The following is a 22,369-nucleotide window of genomic DNA, read 5'->3' on the forward strand; positions in this document are numbered from 1 at the left end:
ATTAAAAGAGGTCGATTGTTTGTATTTTTTCAAAAAAAAAAAATAAATAAATAAATAAAAAAGTCATAGCATTTTCAAAGTTGTAATTGTCCCCATCAGAGTGGCATTTGTAATCAGGTTTGACTGAGAAACAGCAAAGGTCACAATCAGAGTCTATTCAGGAGTACAACACAAAGACCACACTTCCTAAATTGTGCTGGTAGAACATAAAACAATATATGATTGAGGGATGTCCTGTATTGTTGTCAGTAGACTGGCATGCTGAGAAATTTTTCTCAGTAAATGATAATAATTTTCATTTCACAATTATCTCGTGATAAACTGCAATAAAATACGATGCAGAATATGCAATCAAAAAGAGTGCAGAAATGACCTTTAACTGAATATAAACCACAGCAATCAAAACATCAACAATCTGAGAAAAACAATAGCCATTGTATATTTTGTTGAATTAAAATGTAATTATATATAACAAGTCCCTCTTTGACTCGGGTCTAAGGTTTGACACAGACACAGCTGAAGGGTTTGTCAGAGTCAAGAGTAATTTTCACATTGCTGAATAGAAGTTTTAAAAGTTCTATTTTTATTGGCACAACATTCTCAAATGTAATTAAAACACCAGAGACCTGCATTTGCATAAAATCTTAGCTCTTTGCCATCTACAAAATTTCTTTGACTAATGTAAGGTTCCAAAATATGCCAGTCTTCTTATCTAATATATTCCATTTGCGTATGAAATCATCCAAGCAGAGGGCTGAGATGGAAATTGGAGGTCTTAATTATGTCTCTTTCGTTGCATATTAAGCATTGCATTTTCCGCATGCAACTGTCAAATGAAGGTAAGACCACTGGTCAGACGGCAGAAGTTGTTTCTACTGTCTGAAAGCAAACCATTATCAGCAAAAGTGGGCGAGCGGGTGAGCGGGCGGACGGATGGGCGGATGCTAAAAGTACTTTTTATTTCACACTTTTCAAGAAAAACATGCCCTGCAACATTCTAAATCCTCAAGTAAAAAGCAGCTGGACTAGTTCTTTATTTCTTGAATCCATTTCACATCTCAACTCAACTCAACTTTTTCAGCTCTAAATACAAGTTGGATTTATTGGGCTTAGAAGTTGTAGTTGGGAACAACCACACTAGTAGGGCTGTTAATGTCAGCACTGAGGTCAACAGGGTCCCATGATTCACTGGCACTGTCCACAATTTGGCTCAGAGTTTAGGTCTTTGTCACTTGAATATCCAAACATGTCATCTTACCACACCAACAGTTCAGATGTTTTGGTCAAATGTCTCAAGGTGTGAAAAAACACACCTAACGAGACAAATCAGGATCAGGGCTGTCCTATATGTGCTAGAAAGATGAAACCTGAGGATGTCAGCCCCTCAGTTTAGCACTGGGTTTTCATGCCCAATGTTGATGGCTTCACTCCAGCATTAAACCCAAATTGAGCTCACTACAGTTCTAATTGCGAGTCTTGACCCACAGAGCTACCTGTTTTATGTTGGGCCGTTCGTTCTAGGTAGTTGTTTAAGTTATCTAGTATGCAGCTCTGAACCTTCCTCTCTGTTCTGGACAAATACCACACTGCTGAACTTCTATTTCGTTGTTTTGTCCCTGGGGTGAATGTGTTCCTGTCAGAGAATGGTGTTATGTTGAAACTGTACCAGAATATTCCACTTGGAAAATATCCTTTTTGTTCAGTTCCCTTCTATTTGAAAACTTAGGATTGTCATATCCCGCGTGACTGAGTATATATAACGCATCCAAAATTATTGTTTTTTTTCTCAGTGGAAAATTGCAGAAATCCAGTCTCTGTACATGATTGTTTTCTATACACTGTTTTTAAACGGATTAAGAATGCATTTTAACCTTACGGCTAAAAGCAAGTTGCTCAAACGCCAGTGTTTTAAATGTGAAACTATAAAGTGAATGTCTGACGCTACGTTCAAATGATCAAGCAGAACTCCACACTGTAATATCACATGACTCCCAATCAAATCAAAAACTGTGAAAAAGAAATGAAACAGAAGATGTAGGTGAAGAGATGGGGTTATAGCTGAAAGGGGTGAGAGGATATGAGAGGTCTCAAAGTTGCTGTTATGAGATTTTAGCGTGAAGATGTGAAGTCTTCTGCCAACGAAACATCACTGCCAGTGGTTGCGAGAGTGTGTGTATATGTGTGTCCTGTTCTCGAACATAAAAGGTCACAGCAGCTGAAAGGGAAACTGGCCTCCACATTTAATAAAAGCACCTCCAAGTATTATTTTATCTCTTGTTGCACCGTCATTCATGCCCAGCCCACTTTTCTCCTCTCGTCAAGAAGTCCTTCCATCAGTCCGCCACCACTTAATGCAGTTCTTGGTTAGTGTATTTATTATTATTATTATTTTTTTTTTTTACTGTAAGTGAACTGACTTATCAGCTCCTAATTATCACTTCTTCTGTTTTTCATCACTTTCCTCCTCCAGTTCGTCATCCTCCTCCCGATGGCTTTGCAACACCCGATTCCATAAACACAGTGTGTGTTAAGGGAAAAGATGGGATACAATTCTCAATCTCGCTCTGTGAAGATAGACTGTTATAAAATCAGTACATTATATTTTATATATATTTTATAACAAATCTATGTACTGATTGTCACTGTAAAGACTCCTCAGTGTTGGAAATTGAGTCATTCCCTTTAAATTTTTCACATTCTGTCACCTTACAGCCACTAACTTATACATACTTTAGATTTTACGTGATAGATCAACACAATGCAGAATGCCACCATAAGGGGTCCCAAGCCAGCGATTCCTTGTGCCAGCTCCAAGTGCTGATAAACGCAGAGGGTCCAGAGTCATTACTTACTATAAACACCTTTTTTTGCAAATACGGCCACAAATTTTGGGGGTATGTCTCTACCAGCTTTGCACAACAGCACCAACAGTTTGCCTATTCTTTGCAAAATAGTTCACACTCAGCTTACAGACTGGATTGAGAGCATTTATAAATATACATGTTTTTAAGTCTTGACAGGCCTGTTCCTTCTAATGCGTTAATATTCTTTAATCTCCAGCTGAAGTTTAGTTGTTTCGCAGCTCCTAGAGCCAGGTTCACACTGTGTGATTATTGGTCCTCCAAGACAAAATATTTCCTTATAGAAAAATTGTGAGAAAATTTCAGGTCATGAGCCTACCTCTGTGATAAATTGGTATTGATATTTGTGAAGTTAGTTTTCCACCTTTTACATGGAGGGTAAAAGATTTCATTTCATCTGACCAGAGCGTTTGATTTGATCCCTAACATGGCAAGGGGAAACAGACATGTTGTATTTTTGCAGATGATCACAATATGGTCGACCCTTTAAATGTGAAGAAACTTCTCGAGGTCCTTCAGTTTATATGTGGGCATCAGCGACACTTCAAAGTTTGACTTATTAGAAATTTGATAAATCATGCCTCCTTTTTCCACTTGGCCTGTCACACAATGCTTCATTAAAAGTCATGATGTTTGCGACTTTAGCAAAAAGAGAAAATCTCAAAGTTATTTTTGGGAAGCAGTGTCATCTTATGTTTCAGCAATAAAGAAACAAATCCAAGCTCCTAAAAGAGTCACAGTAGGGATAAACAGTCAACCTGGGCGGTTTGTAAACCCAGCCAAACACACAGGTAGTTAAGTCTGAAGGAATGACAGCTCTCTGACCTACTCAGATTAGTCGAGTAGGCATTTCCACTACGGTGCAGAGGTATTCCCCCTTTTGCACACACACACAAACAACCCCTCACTGAGGGGTGTGAGTCAGCTACACTCTGCCCCACAGTCTCAAAGGATCTGCTGCTCATTAGCACAGAAATTTGGAGGAACACACAGGAGGTTAATAACAGAACAAACTGGAACTAAACAGGATCTACTGCCATGCATTCCACTATAAAACAGTCAGGAGGCTGTACATGATCTCAGCATCACACGTGTTGTAAAGTGGTTAATCTTAATAAACCTATATTTTCTGAGTGTAATCTTAGCATCTACACAACCTCCTATACGCCTCTCTGACATAGATGCAAAGGATATAAAGTTGCCTTTAAAGAAAAATGCTACAATGATGCAGCATCTAAAAGAAAAAAAGCTGTCTAAGAGCACAGATTAAATCACACACACACACACTGAGTTTGGGAGGCCCCGGGGGGACCTTGAGTTGTTGACCTGGTCTTTAAACTCCACAGATCTCCATCTGATCGTGAAAATATGTGAAGTCCCAGAACAAGCGTGACCTAGACCAGTGCCAAATGATCCTTTGAGTGCAGTAGGAAACCTCCAGAGGCACTACTTTCTTTCCAGCCACGGATTACAGATTTTGCTGGCAGGTTGTTGGTTTATATTAACATGGCATTATAAGAGTTAGAAAAACTTGAAGTATACAGGAGGGATCTTCAACTCCAGACTTTGAGGGGTGATGTCCTGCAGCTTTTAGATGTATCTCTGCTTCAACAATAATTGAGTCAAATAATTAGGTCATTAGCACGACTCTGGAGAAATGAGGTGGTAATTCATCCATGTCATTCAGGTGCGTCGGAAAGTCCCTTGAGGACTGGAGTTGAAGACCCCGGGTACATAAAGCTAGTTTAGCATTTTTAAAGTGATTTTTTTTTCTTAAATATATCATCAATACCTTCCAAAGAGAGATGCCATATTGTAGAAGATTAAAGAACTTCCCACAGCGATGGGAGGCAAGCCAGCCAAATTATCTCTCCATTAAACCAGATTTTTGTCACTTAAAAACAACTCAAACTGAAAAGGTTTTTTCCATGAGACCATTAGCTGCGTTGTTCTGCCTGTTTGGCTGATTGTCAGCCCAGCTGGATAGATTCCAAACAACTAGTAGACCAGAAAAAGCAACAAAAAAACAAAAAAAATATATATAGCAAACATCCAAAAGTTTACTTCACTTTTGTCATGCCTCTCAGGCAGCTCTACACAGCCGGCTGCATCAACCAGCTTAAATTGGATAATAATAGGAATGTTGTTTGGCTTACAAAACGGCATGAAACTAATAGAGGGAGTGCATATGATTAATACTCATTGATACTGTGTTGTCTCCCATAGATATAGCATCTTCAGCTCCAGTTGTTTGAAATTGAAAGAATGCGCTAAGACAGAGGGTCCGGTAGGCTAGCTGTTAGCCTCCGAGAAGTTCTATATTTCTTTACAAACTCACTGGCATTCAACATATTTTTACTACAGTTATGATTTTACAGAACCTTATTAAAAATAAAAACAAACAGTCAACTTAATATGGTGTAGCAAATAAGCAAAATAGCTCTGGGGTTCATCTAAATTCCTGGTCTAAACCAAAATTCAATGCAATCCTGTACAAATGATGTAAAATAGTCTCCTTATTCTTGGCTGCAAGCAGGGGGTTCCAACTTCCCATTAACTGCCTACATAAAAGCAATAATTTTCCTGGTTGCTTCTGCACCCCAATTGCCGCTGCCACCCTGGACAACTGCCCATATGACCCATATCTAAAAAAAAAAAAAAAAAAAAAAAACTGGTGATGTAGTCTTTCTTGTATAAGTTTTGAGTTGTACATTTTTTTTTTCCATCAAGCTGTATACTTAATAAATCCTAAGAAATATAAATTCTAAACCAAAGAGAAATTAGAAATGATCCAAATATGTAAAAATGCCCCTCCAGAACAACCAATAAAGAACTCGGGGCTGCAGTGAACGTCTCCTCTTGGAAAGTCAAGATCAAGAGTTGGTGTCATGTCTCACCTCTCCAGCATCGGCGGAGTTGACTCTGCTCCCCAGGCAGTTTCACAGCTATTCAGTTGTGACAAAAAACAACCCTCATGTTGTTCGGTAAACAACACGGTAATGACAACAGAAATGACTCACATTTTTGACAGGTGAGACGGTGACGCACAGGTTACTTCAATGACTAAGAGGCAAATGTCCTTCACACTGCTTTGAACACCTGACTTTCTAAAACCACTAAAGTAGAACTGAAGGAGTTCTTTGAGATGAGATGGAACATAATGTCCATGTCTGCCTTTTATTCATATACTTGAGAGATATGTTCTCAGCTTTCATCAGAAATAAACAGTTCCAATTGACTGGTTTAAAGAACCAACTTCCTTCCTTACACAGCGAATGGAGCTCGTTTCCATGAAACTCTACTGTTAAATTTAAATAATGTTAAAGTAATCTTGATCCTTGTTCTTTATTAAGCTCTTCGCTGAACAACAAAATATTTTATTGTTGTTTTTATACACCGCACATGAGCCACTAACCGTGCAGAGTATAACGCCTCCCAAATTGCATCAACTGTTCTCCGTGTCCCAATCCTTCTTGTAAAACAATTTTAAAAGTGAAATTGCTGGGAAAGTAAACCGTTTTTAATTTACCCTTTAAAGAACACATTGTATTAAAATGAGGACAGACATTTGCAATAAGCACAATGATTATATAGGTTTGTTTTTGCTCTAAGTGCAAATAGCATTTATAGAGCCAGCGCAGCATGCCAGTGATAAAAGGGAATAAATCTTTCTCGTGTGCCTCCAGAAATAACCTAAAACATAAAAGTAAACACACTTTACTCTTAAGAAAACAACTGCATTTACTCTTGCTTTAATATTCTAGCGGTGATGTCTACTAAGCAAAATGGCTGAGATTAATTATGATAAAAACACAATGCTACTTACATGAAAATAAAGCAATTCAGAGCGAAAAAATCTTTTGTGAGGATGATCAACAATGACAAGACAGCGTTTAGTACACTTAATGGCAAGGGGAAGTTAATTATGGTAACTTAAATGGATACCCTGGATATGTTAAGCTTGTATTTTGTAACTACTCCTTATGTATGAACAAAATGCAGATAACTTTGTTCTTGTGAAGCCTGTGTTGTCCTCAGTTTTATTAAAAGGAAAGTCAAGTAACATGATGTATTTTTCTTTCTCTGGAATCAGCTCTACATTTGGTTGTCCTGCCCTAGTTGGACGATCCTGCACAGTTTCTTCTACTGTTAACAAGTTATTTACTATCGATATAAACGACAAGGAATGCGAGATATTCTGACTGACATCCTGATATTTTCTAGCTTATTCTGACTAATAGTCTGTAGAGATAAATGGCAAACAGTAAGTACATCTTTTATACATTTCTATGCTTTTATGACTTTGGATGCTTTGATTATTATTATTATTATTATGTTTTTGGCTTCATTTTTACTCAAATAATGAAATAGAGAAATATGTTTGTTGTGACTCTCTATGTCCCTGAGGGTTAGATTTAGAACCTAGAAAAGGCCAAATTATTTATAAGCCAAAATGCCAGGATTGAGAGATGTAGACTGAAAGTCATAAATGCCTTTAATATTATACAGCTAACCTTGTAAATTTTGTCGTGTTTCCTGCAGCAGCAAGCATCTATCTCATACTAAAACTTCACAGCATCAAACTGAGACTAAATACACGGAAATTTAAAAAGTCAAATCCTTTCATTCTAAGAGTTTTTGGGGTTTTACTTAATGTTTTAGAAATGTTTTCATTTAACCTTCCTCTTGATATAATTAATAATAATGGTGGAGTCTAGTCTAAATCATTTCATAACCTGGTAGAGCTTAAGATCAGTGTGATGGGCTGCTGACCTGTCTAAGGGTGTACCCTGCCTTTTACTCGATGACAATACATTTACAGCTTTATAAGTTATAAATGTTTTGTTTTATATACACAAAATAAATGAATAAACAAAATGGAAAAGAAAAAAAAAACATATTAAGAATAGTTCTGCTACAACAAATATTAAGACTCCATTTCTTTTACAGATAACTGTCATTTTTTCTTTTCATCATTATAATTTTCTCCTTTCTTAAATAGTCCACTAATCGGTAACACTTTATTTGAAGGGGGTTGAATAAGACTGACATGACACTTTCACAAACATGACATAACACCCGTCATGAACATGAATAAGCCTTCATGAATATTTATGACTGTTGTCATAAAGCGTCATTTGGTAAATTATGACACTTTTAATACAAAGTTGACATTATTCAAAATGTCTTTGTTATGACAACTTGACATTAACCAAGAAATCATTACTGATATAAATTTGTTATAAAAGTATTACTGATTGCACTTTAAAAATTACGTAACTTTATGTTATTAAAGGTAAAGTTTAAACAGTAATGATTTATTGGTTAATGTCAAGTTGTCATAACAAAGATATTTTGAACCTGAAAGTGAAGGAATTACAAGATTATGAGTCAAAGCACATGCCCTAAACCTTTATCTGCTTTTATTAATCTCAAAACAAAGTACATCAAAGAGAATGATGTCGGTGGGTTTTCACCTCTGATGTCTTTAATGAACAGAAACAAATTTAAACCTTTAAGTATTTAACCTACCAATTACTGGGATCAAGGTAAACTTTGTCAATTTTCATCACTGACTAAACAGTAAATATGATTGACAGCTAATGTGGCAAAAAAAAGTTAAAAAAAAAAATACTTCCACAGTTTTCACAGTGTATTTTACAGAGCTTTACTTTTGCATATGTCTATTCTTTCTCATTGTAGAAAACAATTTGACAATAGAGTCAACAAAAGGAAAAAAGGTGGGAGAGCAAAAGAAAAGAAAGGTAGGCAGTGAGTGAAGGCTTGAGCTTTGTTACTGGAGGACGGTGACGTGCAGTTAAAAGGCTGAATGTTGTGATAAGAGAGGAATCCGTGGTGAGGAGAGGCTTTCTAATACGAGACGCTGTTTACACAAAGGCACAAGAGGAGGAATTAACTCTAAGTAACACACAAACACTTAGGAGCTCACATTCATATCTATACGGCATACACACACTCAATACGACACCGCGTCTCATTGATGCCCAGCCAGGAAGAAGAGCTTGACTGAGTGTGCTGCGAAGATGGAGAGTATGCGAGAGATTAAAAAGGCAAAGTGTGAGAGGAGGGGTAGTCTGAGGAGAGGTGGGAGTATGAAAGACAAATCTTCCTAAGAGCCGTTGAGGAGTGCCGTGTGCCAAGCTATCGTTGACAGAAATCCTTTTGACTATCGAAGATGTACTCATCATACCTAAACACATCAAATATTCTTCCTGCCCCTCAAATCAGAATTGCACTCCTCCTCTTGCCCTCCTTGGTGTCTTTATCCCTCATTTCTCTTCATCGTCTTTTCAACTTTTCCATCATTTTTGATTATTTCCAGGATTCCAACTCATTTTTCACATCCAAAATACAAAGCTTTCTAGGTAATATGTTTTTTTTTTTTTTTTTAGTTTGTATTTTGGCCATTTTTTACTGTAAAAGTTCACAGTGAATTATTGTGCATGTATTTCAGTTATTTATGCTTTAAATATGCTTAAACAACTGGACATTCGACTGCCTGGACGAAATAACCGTTTAGACATTAAAATACCGACTACAGTCTGCAAATTACAAATATTTTTAGAGTTTCTATTTCCACAGTGCTCAGTTCTTGAGTAAACAAATACAGTTGCAGACATTCCCAGAATTCAAGAACTCTGAATACCCAATCTGCCCGCGTCTTTAACAAACACAAACTCCAACAAACACTGTTTACTCATAAAGACAGAGAAACAAACAAAGAGCTTCCAAGACACGGTTTATGTGTTTTCTCCATGGCTGCGGTCCTGGAGGTTCTTATTACACGTTCTGCTCAGGCAGCCAATAACAGCGTGTATGCTCGCACAGAAGCACACAGATGAGGCCACGCAATACTTTGTCTACCTACAGGCACGGACACCACAGCCCAGCAATCGTTCATGCAGCCTCCCACTTGTATTATATAAACTGATTTTATCAGGTATACAACGGTCCAAATAATTCTTAGGTTATCACTGCCAAGCTGTGCAATGCTGGATTTTCCTCTCGTTTTTTTTCCCCCCTTCTACACCCCTTCCAGGAGCTCTCACTCGTTACCTTCATCTCTCCTCCATTGTTGCTACAGCCCCAGATGGTAAAGCACTGTGACCAATTAAGACCTCCCTGAGGACAGGACCAGCTATAGCCCCAGCCATCTGACCATTTTTGTCAACTAGTGAGTGTGTGTGTATGTGAAGCCTTTTATAGCAAATCACTGCATTTTAATCAGAGTACAAAGCCCCTTGGTTTTAGGCAAGTTCCACACACCTGCCTCCCTAAAAAGCGGCACATTGCCACGTAGATCCCAGGGCAGTCGCCGTAATGAATGTAAAGCCAAAGCCAAGAGGATCTAGACTATCATTTCGTGTAAAGCTGAGGTCGAGTGTGAAGCCAGCCAGAGGTGGGGAAGCTAAGCGGCAGCACATGTGTTGTATCACTGTGAGAAACGGTGTCACCGAGGGACCGCGGCTAAGCGAGGGTGGCAGTGCTCTGTCACCAGGCATCCATCCAGCAGTACAGCAGCTGAGGGAGCGACTGTCTGTCTGAACTGCCAGCACTGTGGGGAATTAGGCATATGCCATCCCAGCTCCTCCCCTCTTACACGCAAATGCCTCTCTTTGACCACATAGCCCCTTGTTACCACTGTGGCATGAGAGCACAGGTGCCAGCATATGTCTGCTCTCTGCCCCCGTCGTCGGTTGCCACAGGGTTAAAACTGGTTTTGCATCTGTCTGTGCGAAGTGATGCAACCACGCATCCAGGTCACAGAAGCTAAATTAAAATGTAAAGGTATCACAGAAATAAAATTGGTTCCATAAATGTGTGTTCTTGAGATTCTCTGTCTAGTAGACCTGTCCAGTTCAGGTTCAATCAGTTAAGTGTTTTGGATTTTGAACTAAAGACGAGCAAAAGGCATAGCTGTCGAATTTAGAACCGGTGGGAAGGTGCAAAACAGATTTTAACTTTGGCATCACTGGGGGCTACCACATAATAAGTTGCAGTATTTTCAAAGTGTTCTCACGGTATTTATAACTCGTCTGTCACTGTTTCTATTTTCTTAGCAAACACCCAAAACACTGACAAACTATTTAAAATATATGGGAGCTTGTTAAAACCTAAATAGACTGAAGTTGTATTTAAACAGGTCCTTTTCTAACCATACTGACCCCTGAAACAAAGTTTACACTGCAGTACATTAACATGAACCTAGCTGAACTCACAACACTGACATTCATTTACAATATGCAGATCAGTAGACCCTGTCGGTACCTTTCCTAAGGACACACTGACATGTGGTTGTGGAGGCTGAAAGCTTATTCACAATCTTCAATTGGGTAGATGACTGTTATCCCCACTATCCCATAACCACCCATCTTTAACCAGATGTATTCAATCAATTGTACTAGATTAAAAAAAGAAACACACACAAAAAACAGAGTAAAATAAATGAAACAAGGTGTCAAGCTTAAAGCACTCCATCTCTGAATAACAGCTTTGGTTTATTTCACCTGGTAAAGTCACATGCTGATACCTACTGAATAACACTTCATGGCGAGAAATATCTGAGTAAATGTGTCCCTTCCTCAGTTCTTACCCCCGTTTAAACCTGTCTTTCTTCGATTTCATTCCAGTAAGCAAACTATTTGCAGTATACCTAAAATATTTTGTGTAAATCTATTATTTATGTAGCCAGGTGTTTCATAAAATCAGTGAATAACGGACCCATAAACCCATACACATTATATGAAACTCACATATATTTTAATAGTGTTTGATTTTATTTTCTGCAAACTTTGTATTACACCATATTCCACCTATAGTGATTCTTGGCCAACATGTGAGAAATTATCCAACCCTGCTCAAACCTTATAACTGTGAGCAGCCGCTAAATTGTAGACATTGTTTATAAGTACAGAAAATTGCAAGTATGATATAAAACATTACTTTAGATCGCTGAATGTCAAAGCGATGAGCGATACTGTCCCAAAAGATCACCTGGTCAAGCAGAGACAAAGGTAATTCTTACTTTGGATTTTATTCATTTGCAGCAGCACCAGAACTTCTGACCCAGACTTTAGATGGAAATGTGACTTGCTTTCCCAGAATAACTTACCTTCCCGGGCGTTATTTTTATTTACCTTCTGCACGGCACTTTAAAAACAGCTTTCGGTTAAGCTTTACAGCCCACACTTAAAATCCTATACATCAGAAATGTTAACTTAATCTCAGTAAACAGTGAGGCTGCATGTGTTTACTATGCAAATACGCTATGTTTGATTCTAATCTCTAAAGCTCAATCAGTGGAACTCTCTCCGCCTTGTGCCTTTCCCTTTCCCTTTCACAAGACTACCAATGAAGACAGCACGTGTACACCATGAAGACAACAGGGTGCAGTTGCAGGAAACCGGTGAGTGTGCAGATGTCCACGCAGAGCTTTGCAAAAACACTCTAGTGACATTTATGTCATGCACACACTTGCTGACTCTGGCATACTGGAAAACGCAAAGTCAATCACAAAATAACAGAGAAACTCCAGACCCTCAGTGAAATAACAAAACTGGCGCTGCACTTAACTGCAGATATCCATGGAATAGAAAGTGCTTCAATGAAAGCCCTTACCACACTAAAGATCACGGTGGGACATAAGCCAGTGATAATGTCCATCACTGGGGAAACTCGGGGTGTCGCGGCCTTCTCGTTTCCAAAAAACAATATTCCAACAAAGGCCGTGGGTGTTAACAGGTGGTTTTTGATTTGAACGCACTTCCGACTTAATTTGTTTGAAAAATATATATTCTTTATTTCTTGTAAACAATAGCGACAAAATAATTACCAAAAATGTCCTACAACTTAGTCAAAAATGACAGTAAACTTAAAATGACGTTTCAAGTACAAAAAGGTGAAAAGTGAAAGTGGTCAAAAAATCATTTACAAAAAACCTCCCATCCACACACCAAACATTTGCCAAATAATCGCTCCACTCAGCACCCGGTGTGTTTTAATTACTTAAATTAATGGGAGAGTCTAACCAATTACCAACATAATCAATTCAAATATACAAATTAACTACAGATTTTGGATCTAAACTGAACTTAAATAAATTCTAAACTTCCCAAAATAGAAGACTAAATTAGTAGAAATTACAAGTCGCAAACATTACATAAATGGCCACCACACGGGGATATCAGCAGCACAGTGAAAGCAGACAGATTAATGAAAAATGTATATTAAAAAAAGCATACAAAAATAAGACTATTTATTTAAAAAAATTTTGTGCAAATAATATATTGCTGAGAGTATTGATGGTTATAGAGTCTCACACCTGCTGAGCAGAAGGACCTGAAATAATTCTCCACAACTACATGGGGACTAGTAAAAGCCAGACTACAATATTGTTTGCTGATTAGATCGATGATATATTTACTCTATTTGTGAAAACAACCCCCCCACCTCCATATACTCATATTGTGTACCATCTTGTCTCATGACCCAGAAATATTGTTACACCCTTACTTCATAGCAAAGTGGATTTTTCTGCAGCCTGAAGCCAACAAGAGAATTTGATTTATGTTTAATAACTGGCCCATTCGCTTCACAGAAGTTCTTTGGCCTGAGGACCCAAATTATTGAGTTTTGTATTTAGTGTTGCTGAGCTTAACTAGCTCAGACTCAGGCTGTCCAAGGTTAGAGGTTAACCTTGTGTAGGACTTTACCACCAACACTGGACAACAAGTAAATATCTGCACAAAAGACAATACAAGTTAAGGCAAGAAAAGTCTGGTACTGGAAGTCGTCCCCCCTAATCGCTGCAGTCAATATTCCTTAGCAAAAATGATTTTTGTTGGTTTTTAAAAGCTTTGGATTATTTCTGCATATTTAACTTTGTCAAACTAGTCCTTAGTTGGGCTTGTAAATACATAAAAGTAAACATTTTCATAATGAAAGTTTAAATAATCATAAAAAAAACTGTACTCTATTAAACAGATTTGTTTATAACAAGACGTCATATCCTTATGATACAACAAAAACAAGCAAACTGATCAAAACATATCAGGAAATCTAATGTCAAACTCAGGATTGGTAGGATAAATAGTTGAATGTCCTTCAGGATAACTTTTACTTAATAAAAAATGTATCTTTTCTAACTTCATAGCATGACTGATAAGGTCAATATAGCTAGTTTTTTTTTTTTTTCTAGTATTCTGCTAAAATTAAACTGTATTTGCTTAATACGATCTTAGCTTAGCAGCAGAAACAAATACAAAAATCACCAAAGGTCCAACAAATTAAGACCTTATCTGAGCATCAAATCATGTTTGGTCCATTCTAGTGGGTTAAACTGAACACTTCTGTTAGAATAAAAGGACAAACATTTTGTTTTGAGACGACTGCAAATGAAGAAAAGTGTGTTCATAAAGACATTCTTTTTGATGAGGCCGTTTCTTTGCTTGTCTTTACTGTTGGCAGCGTTAATGTCATGTCTGCTTAAAAACCCAGCATGATGGATTAGATTTAATTATCTCTAAGCCTGTTACAATTGTGTGAGTTTTAAGATTCCGTTTTTAGAAAAGCATTTACTGATGCCAGGTTCTTAAGGGTTATCAGTGGGTCACGTTTTTGTATTTCTGTATTAAGTTATAAAAGATTCAAGATTTGTAGCCTCGTTGCTTTGGTCCCCCATGACCTTTGCGGTATATGAACATCATTTGTTCAGTAACTAAGCTTCCTATTCCAGTGTTGTTTAGTGTTTCCAGGTCCCAAAGATGAACCACAGGAAGTCGTTTTACAGGAATAAAGGGGTGCGTATTTATCTAGCCATTTAAATGCATGTGATCAACACTGAATCTGTGCGCTGTGCCCTAAGGAGCAACATAAAAAATCAAGTTACTGGTCATTAATGTGGCTTGGTGACTAGCCCTGAAAGTGTTTCCATTTGGATAATTTAACAAAAGTACTTAACTACCAAGATAAATTATCTGATATGCAATGGTTAAGTACTTTTTTTTTTTTTTTCAAAAATAACTTGGAGGTTTTGTTCAGTCAGTATGCGGGCGAAATGTGTAGTGTGTGACCTGGACATTAGCTCAAGTCGCTGCAGATAACATGAAGGAAGACCAGCAGACATCTTGAAGTGTCGGTGAGATAATCTACTCTAAGAAAACCACATTAGACTTTAAATCTCTGACAAGGGAAACCACATCTCAGAGAGTTAAACTGTAGCTGCCAGTTACAAATTTGCCGTAACATAACGAGTAAAAAAAAATTATCAATTATAGAGTATTTTTAACTTCTCCCACCTTTTGGGTTATTTTTAGATGTCTCCCTGTGAATTTGGGCCACCGGCGAAGGACAAAACCTGCACACAGCATTTAGGGCAGCTTGTTCCGCGGTAGTGAAGACATTAAGGTGTCTTAGTTTTCATTGTTCAGCACTCCTTTCTTCACAGCGCTACATGCTCTACCCAGGCGTTACATTGTCAACTACAGTGATCCACGGGTTGTTAAACCTCTCGTCAGTGCTGTTCCTTTGAAAGCGTATCCTCCAATGGGAACACTTCAGCACCATCCCTCTTAGACTCAATTATGGGTGCGACATAGTTCCTGACTGACAGCTCACTGCTGTGTGTGAATGCGTTTGTGTTTTCCATTGAGTATAATTCATATATATCTGTGCATCTGTGTCCAGAAGGTTGAGTTGCATTAATGCTATTGGCAGGAAGCCCTTTTCTGCTAAAGTAGATGAGGGAGGGAACAGCAAGCTAGACATGGCGATAAAAATCTCTTTCCATTTGGAGAGCTGCCTGGTCTGCAGCTTACAGCCAGTTCGAGCAATCACACACACACACACACACACAAATCGAGGTAAAGAAAATGTAATTATAAAAGAAACTGAGAGGCGATTGTAAGGCCAGAGTGAAAGGTGGGACAGGAAAATGTAAGTGTCACTGTAAGGAAAGATGAAAAAGATAAAGATGCTTCACAGACCTGTGCTGTCGATCAATAAGAGATACAAAAATGTCTTGTCTCCTTGTTTTCCCGTTCTCTCTCTCACACCTTCTCCTCTACTAATAACATCCTGTACGTCTTTCTTGCTAACACAAGGCATCATTGAAGATTTCTCTATTTCTCTGTCTTATTTAATCACTGCTTGGAGTTCAATCACACTCATGTCTTTCCATTTCATTGACAAAGCCATAAACCAGCATGAGTAATGCCGACTTGGAGCTGATGTAAGGACCAAGGAATCAAATCCTGAGCAATAGGCTTAGGAAGGCAGTGGGATTCAGATGGAAATGCAGAACTGAAGAGGAAAACGGGAGGTGGGCTCCATGTGTCACCCGGTGTAACAGACAGAATGCAAGATGACATCTTTTCGTTCGGCCCCATCTCATTAAGAGTAGAGGAAAGCAACTTTAACTCTCATGGGAAGAAAAAAAAAAAAAGAAAAAGCAGGGGGGACACACAAATCAGGCATGAAAATGAACACGCACACACACAATGCTGAGCTCAGCAGAAGATTGTTTCAGCCTCTCTGGCTGGATGTTGAGAGGAGCAAAGCCGTGTCCATGCTAACTAAAAAAACACAACAAAGAAATCGCTCCTGTTAATTATCATGTTCAGAAGAACACGGATGTTAGCCGGTGTTCTACAATATCTCAATAGACAAGGAAATCATTGAAAATTATATTCACTTCAGTTGTTCAAACGGTACAACTTGTATCAACTTATTCCACACGTGAAGTGATTTCAAGTGGTTATTTCTGGTCATGTTCATGAGTATGGCTTACAGCTAATTTCCATTAAAAGACAGTTTTTAACAGAGAAATGTTATGGTCACAACAATGGGGACAACTACCAACATGGAGGTGGTTAAGCAGGCAGTTACCAGGAAAAGTACCAAAGCTTAATAAAGAAGTTGGCAGTTCACAGAGTGCTGTATACAATGATAATAATGGAAAGTTGAGTGATAAGAAAAAGTGACCAACCAGAATTTGAACTATTTGACTCACACAGATGTCTAAGACTATCACCTTCCTTATCTTAAGCCACTTCAAGAACTGTCTTTCCTGGGTTAAGGAACCCAAGGCTGCTATTCAGTGGTTCATAATACTGATTTTTGTTGTTGTTGTTGTTGTTATGAAAGTAGGTTTTCCATTTTATCTGGAAATCAGAGTTCAGAAAAGATTGGAGACACACAGAACCGAACTGTGTGAGTTGCAGTGTGAGGTTTTCACTATTGGAGATGATTTCAAGAACCTTTTCATCTGCTGGTTTTGGTCACACAGTTTTCTTTATCGAGTCCAAAGTCAGCATATTCATCTAGCAGGAAGTTTTAAGCTTCCCTCTGCTGACAAGCTCTATGGAGATGCTGATTTAATTTTCCACCAGCACTTTGTGCTTTCCCACACTGCCAACAGTATCAACACCTTATTCAATGAGAATGGGATCACTGTGCTTAATTGGCCAGCACTATAAGATTTAGGTAAAGAGAAAGATAAAAGACATCAAACTAAACTAGTGAGTAGCTTACCATCAGCGGCGTGCGCATGAGTGGGTGAATGACTGAATGTAGTATGAATGGCTACATTCAGTAGCGATGAATGTAGCAATTTTTGGACTTGAAGTCCAGAGGCGTCATCAACTCTTTGGACTTGATGAATTGCTATACATGTATTTACCATATTAGCAATGCAGAAGAGCCGAAGGCCACTTCTTCTTTAATCCCTCAGCAGAGTCAAAGCCTGATCTCCTCCCTGCACACCACATTGCTGCATTAAATCATGCAAAAGTAGCCCCAGCCAAGTACTAAGTGTGAATGCTGCAGAGTACATGAATATACTATTCAGGAAGGTTGCATTTCTATATTAAAAAATATTTTTAATTAGTCTTGAGTTTGAAATAAGTGTTCTTTTTGTTCATATTACAACATATTTAAATTCTTACGTAAAAGTACCTGTTCAGAGTAAGGGTGTTTCACCAGTAAATTAAAACCCCCTTTTTCTCTTCTTTTAGCAGAAGAATGAAATATGTAGGTCTTAAATGGAAAGAAAATGAAAACTAAGAGATGTGGTAATTTCCTGTGGCTTTTTCTAAAAGAAGATTTAAGTAACATTTTTTTTTCAGTGTTGATTGAAATTCCTCTGTCTCATCTCACGCCTTTTTCCTCTGTTTCTTTCACCATTTCCTCAGTTTATGCTCGCTAATTGCATTTTAGAACGTGCACGGCAGCGTGCAGCTACATTAACCCCAAGAGCCACATTAGGGAGAGAGAGCTTTTTAAAACGCACGCCAATGGTGCTAGCTGTCATGTGGGCTATATACCTGTGGGAGGTGTAACCAACCACAGTGCAGTGAGACCCCATCTTGTCATTTATTGGTCACAGACTCTATTTCACATCATTCGCCCTGCTCATCTCCAACGCTGTCACTTCTGTCCCCATTTCTCTCCTTTCCAATTTTCTCATCTCTGCCTCCTAATGCCATCCATCTCACTTTCTTTCTTCCACATCACTTTAAACCAAAGTTCTTTTTCCCCCTCATGTCTGACACCTGGAAATAGGGTTTCTCTCACTCGTCAGCAGTGAATAAGGAGAAGGACCAAGAATGCCATTACTGGAATTGTACCATTGTTGTCAGTCCTTTAAGGATGATATTTGTTAAAGAAATCATTATCGTTCAGGATACAGATAGCCTTAAAATTCTTTCTATTTTCCATTAGAATCACTTTTATGGTGCATTCTTCTGAAGTGGGGGTTCACTAAAACGTCATGGTGTCTCTAGGCCAGGGCTTGTTGTTCTGCTAGCTGTTGGATAAGCTCAAACACAGGCTGGTGCGTAGGATAAGAACAACCATGATGGCCATGTCATGCTGTTGTCCTTTTTTTTTTCTTGCAATCTGATGTGTAGGAGGAAGTCAAACACGCAAGCATCCACACAAACGTGCAAACATTACACAGAGAAACGTACACTCAGACAGAGCAGATGGGAGCTCAGTCATATTTCAGTTTAAGAAAATTGATGTACGGACGTTGTAACTACAATAAGGCTTAAACAGCTACGACACTCCAAGGTTAAATGCGGACCGTGTATAGGACCTCACCACTTACACTGGACAACTAATAAATATTGCAGCGCAAGGACAAAGCAACTTACGGCAAGAGATGTCTGGCACCTGGAGACATGCAGCCTTCATAGGGATGTAGTCGTTATTGCTCTGAGTCTGGGGATTTAAAAACTCTAAACATTGTTTTGTTGCTACTTGCAAGAAATAAAAAAAGTTTGCTCATCCATCCACTTTCTCAATTGGTTGCTGAAGTAACAAGTTCCAGCAAACTCTCCGACAAAACATACTAATAATGCTTAATTGTACTGAGAGGTGGAATGTAAACTGACCAATAAATTGAGATATTAGATCTTTGGTTCATCTCTCTCTGTCCTCCCCCAAAGGCACTAAGTAGATTGAACCAAACTTTAATTTGTTTCAACTTTGCAACTTCATAGAGGGTGAAATACAGGGTGGATTTTGATTGCTGACTTTCTGTGAAAACTATCACTGAGATACAGAAACAGGCGTCAGGCATATGGGTGTGCAACTTCATGTAAATGGCATTACAACACATGACAGACAGACAGAATGGTGTCCAGGTGTGCTGCTAAAGCAGTTTTCCTCCTCAGACATCAGGTATTAGATTCCACGTGAAGCTCACCATAATGACACTACAGAGAGAATGCAACAGAGGAGGAACTAGATCACTGTGAGTGAGGCTGAATCATCACTACTAACATCACTACAGAGACCTGAGCTAACCTAATCACACATAAACCTAAGGAAACGTGAAATATGCATATACTAATATATAATCTGAAGGTGACTTTGGACCATTTTTAGCCAAAGAACTTCTAATATTGTCTTGTGTGCTTAAAAAATGTATGCAACAGTTGCAGCCCATGTCCTAGGTAAGCCTGTGTGGTGACTCTTAAAACTGAATCCAGCATCAGTCCACATTTTGTGAACTCCTCCAAACTTTTAAATGGATTTCCTTCACAGTCCTCTTAAGAGTGTGGTAATCCCTATATTTTGATCAACCTTTTCTACCTTACTTCTTCTTTCCACTCAACTTTCCAATCACATGTTTCCTAATTTTGCTCCAAACTTTGCCAATTCACTCAGCTTGCCACTACCATGCAGAGATACAGCATGATGTGAGGGGTCAAACTTTTTTTGTAGGGGATGTAACCTAATTTTGACAGCTGTTCATGACAATTGTAGGGAAACTGTCAAGATCCTGTGACGTTTTGTGGCCACAACTTGGCCATGAAACAACATTTCTCTCATGATATTGTTTTATTGGTCCTACATAGCATTTTAAATATCAGAGAAACTGAAACCTAGATTTGAGTAAAAAAAAAATAAAATAAAAATCACAAAAATTAAAACAAGAGAACACTTGATACAAATCTGTGTGTATGTAATCAAGCATGTTAAAAGATTCAAATAAATGCATTTTTTGATTGTTGTGAAGATAGCTGCAGAACAGTCCTCTGGCATTACCCTTTAACTACTTTGTTTTTCCAAAAGTAAACCTTTTGCAAAAAGGGTCGACTGTGATGAAATAAGTAAGCAACCTCACAATAGGAAACACAAGATGAGTGGGAAAAGGAAGAACAGGGACAAGAGTGGAGGAAGGACAAGCTATTGTTTGCTCACACCATGAGCCATGGCTTCATGCATCCATCTGGGGATTCACAGCGGGTTTGTGCCATGGCACGGAGAAAAATATGGGAGAGACCCTGCAGTGGACCCCTGACCCTCGGAAGTGGGTTAAGAGGTTAGAGACACAGAAAGGAGCTTGGATAACAGTCCTTCAATACCTCTGTTCACACACTCTGTCTAGCTCTCTCTGTCTCTCTCACACACACACACACACACACGCGCACACACACGCACACACACACACACGGATCTATAAATACTGTGTGTTATCAGCAGCACTGTTTCACAGCGCCCTGCAACTGAGCCCTGCCCTACATTCAGATCGCACTGAACATACTAGAAATTATAACAGCTGAAGTCCAGGATCACTCATTCAAAGAAATAATAATAATAAAAAGAAAAAAAAAAACTAAATTAATATGTAAGCCATATCATTTAATCACCTTTCAGACAGCAAGGACAGCTGGACGTGACACTTGCCTAAAAAGAAAAGCATAGCAAATACTCATGTTTCATACGACTCCGCGGATTTTTGTAATTCCCATTTTCAGAATGAGGCATTTGGTCTGAGCCTTGGCCTCAAGAACGGGGTCAAATATGTGACGGATAAAGCCATGAAGTTACGAAGGGAATGGAATCCACCACTGTGGCAGCTGTGACTTCAGAGCTGCCTTTTGTGGAGGGGGATTAGATCTAAGTATGCATCTGAAAATGAAGGAGTTGAAGGGGAAAACTTGTGCTGGCTGTTTGAAACAGTCACTCATCTTGCCAACACAGTGGGTATGCTACAGAAACAGCCCCAAGGCAAGAAACGAATATGTGGGAAGAAAGTCCGTGTTGGGTTGTGTATGGATGTGTGTAAGATTAAGAGATTGGCTTTCTCCAGGCAGACGGGGCGGGACTGGGTGAAACTAGAGTGACAATTACATATACTTCAGAGAGACTTTCTTCTTTGTGTATTTCCCCAGAAATAAGAATCACGGACCAAACAGTGCCAGGACAAAGTTTTGAACACACCGTCATTATTGAGAGTTTTGTCCAACATTTGCTCTTAAGCTTTTAAATACTAAATACCACCTCAGAGAATCCTAAGTCTTCAGAGTACATTTACCATAATTGATAATAAAACAAAAGAAAAACTTTACACTTTCAAGATGAGTTTTTTTAAGACACTTGAAAAAAATGGCATTGATGTTTATTGTATAATAAAACTGACAGAAACTTGGAAATATTCTAATTAGCCGTTGACAATACGAAGGTTAGAATTGGAAACAGATTTAACTGAATTAAAAATAATTAACATAATGAACATGTTTAGTAATACATTTGGACTGCATTTGATCATCTCAAGCTCAGAATCTGAAATAACTGTGTCTGAAACCTACGCTGGATAATTGTACACCAAACGGCGACTTAAAGCTTTTGTGAATCCGGGTGTGTGTCGTGTCATCTTATGTGTCGGGTGTTTCACAACAACTAAATCCAAATTTCCAGTATCCCCTCAAAATGCTCCAATACAACAACTGGGGAAAAATTATGTCAAAAAGCAACAGGCTTTCAGAAAGCCTTTTAAACAAATTTAAGCAAATAACAATATTATTTGTTTAAATTGTGACTTTATTCTCCAGAATGTATTCAATTTCTGCAATATTCTTTTTTTTATACTAGTAAACACTACTCAGAGCAAAGATTTTGCAAAAAGAATCTAATTTATAATTTATAATTCCAAATTCCGTGTGTAATAAATCAGTGTAATGCTAAAATTAAAATGTTTG

The 22,369-nt window shown here is 38.3% G+C and overlaps 1 protein-coding gene across 2 annotated transcripts in view; it reads right to left on the minus strand.

Moving 5' to 3' along the window:
- The window catches only part of igsf3 (immunoglobulin superfamily, member 3), a 108,361-nt gene that overhangs the window by 53,153 nt on the left and 32,839 nt on the right, over window positions 1-22,369 (minus strand). The gene's annotated exons all lie outside the window — the stretch shown is intronic.

This window comes from Poecilia latipinna, unplaced genomic scaffold (genome assembly GCF_001443285.1).
Source record: "Poecilia latipinna isolate Pla-1442-1.1 unplaced genomic scaffold, P_latipinna-1.0 Scaffold231, whole genome shotgun sequence".
Classification (NCBI taxonomy): domain Eukaryota; kingdom Metazoa; phylum Chordata; class Actinopteri; order Cyprinodontiformes; family Poeciliidae; genus Poecilia; species Poecilia latipinna.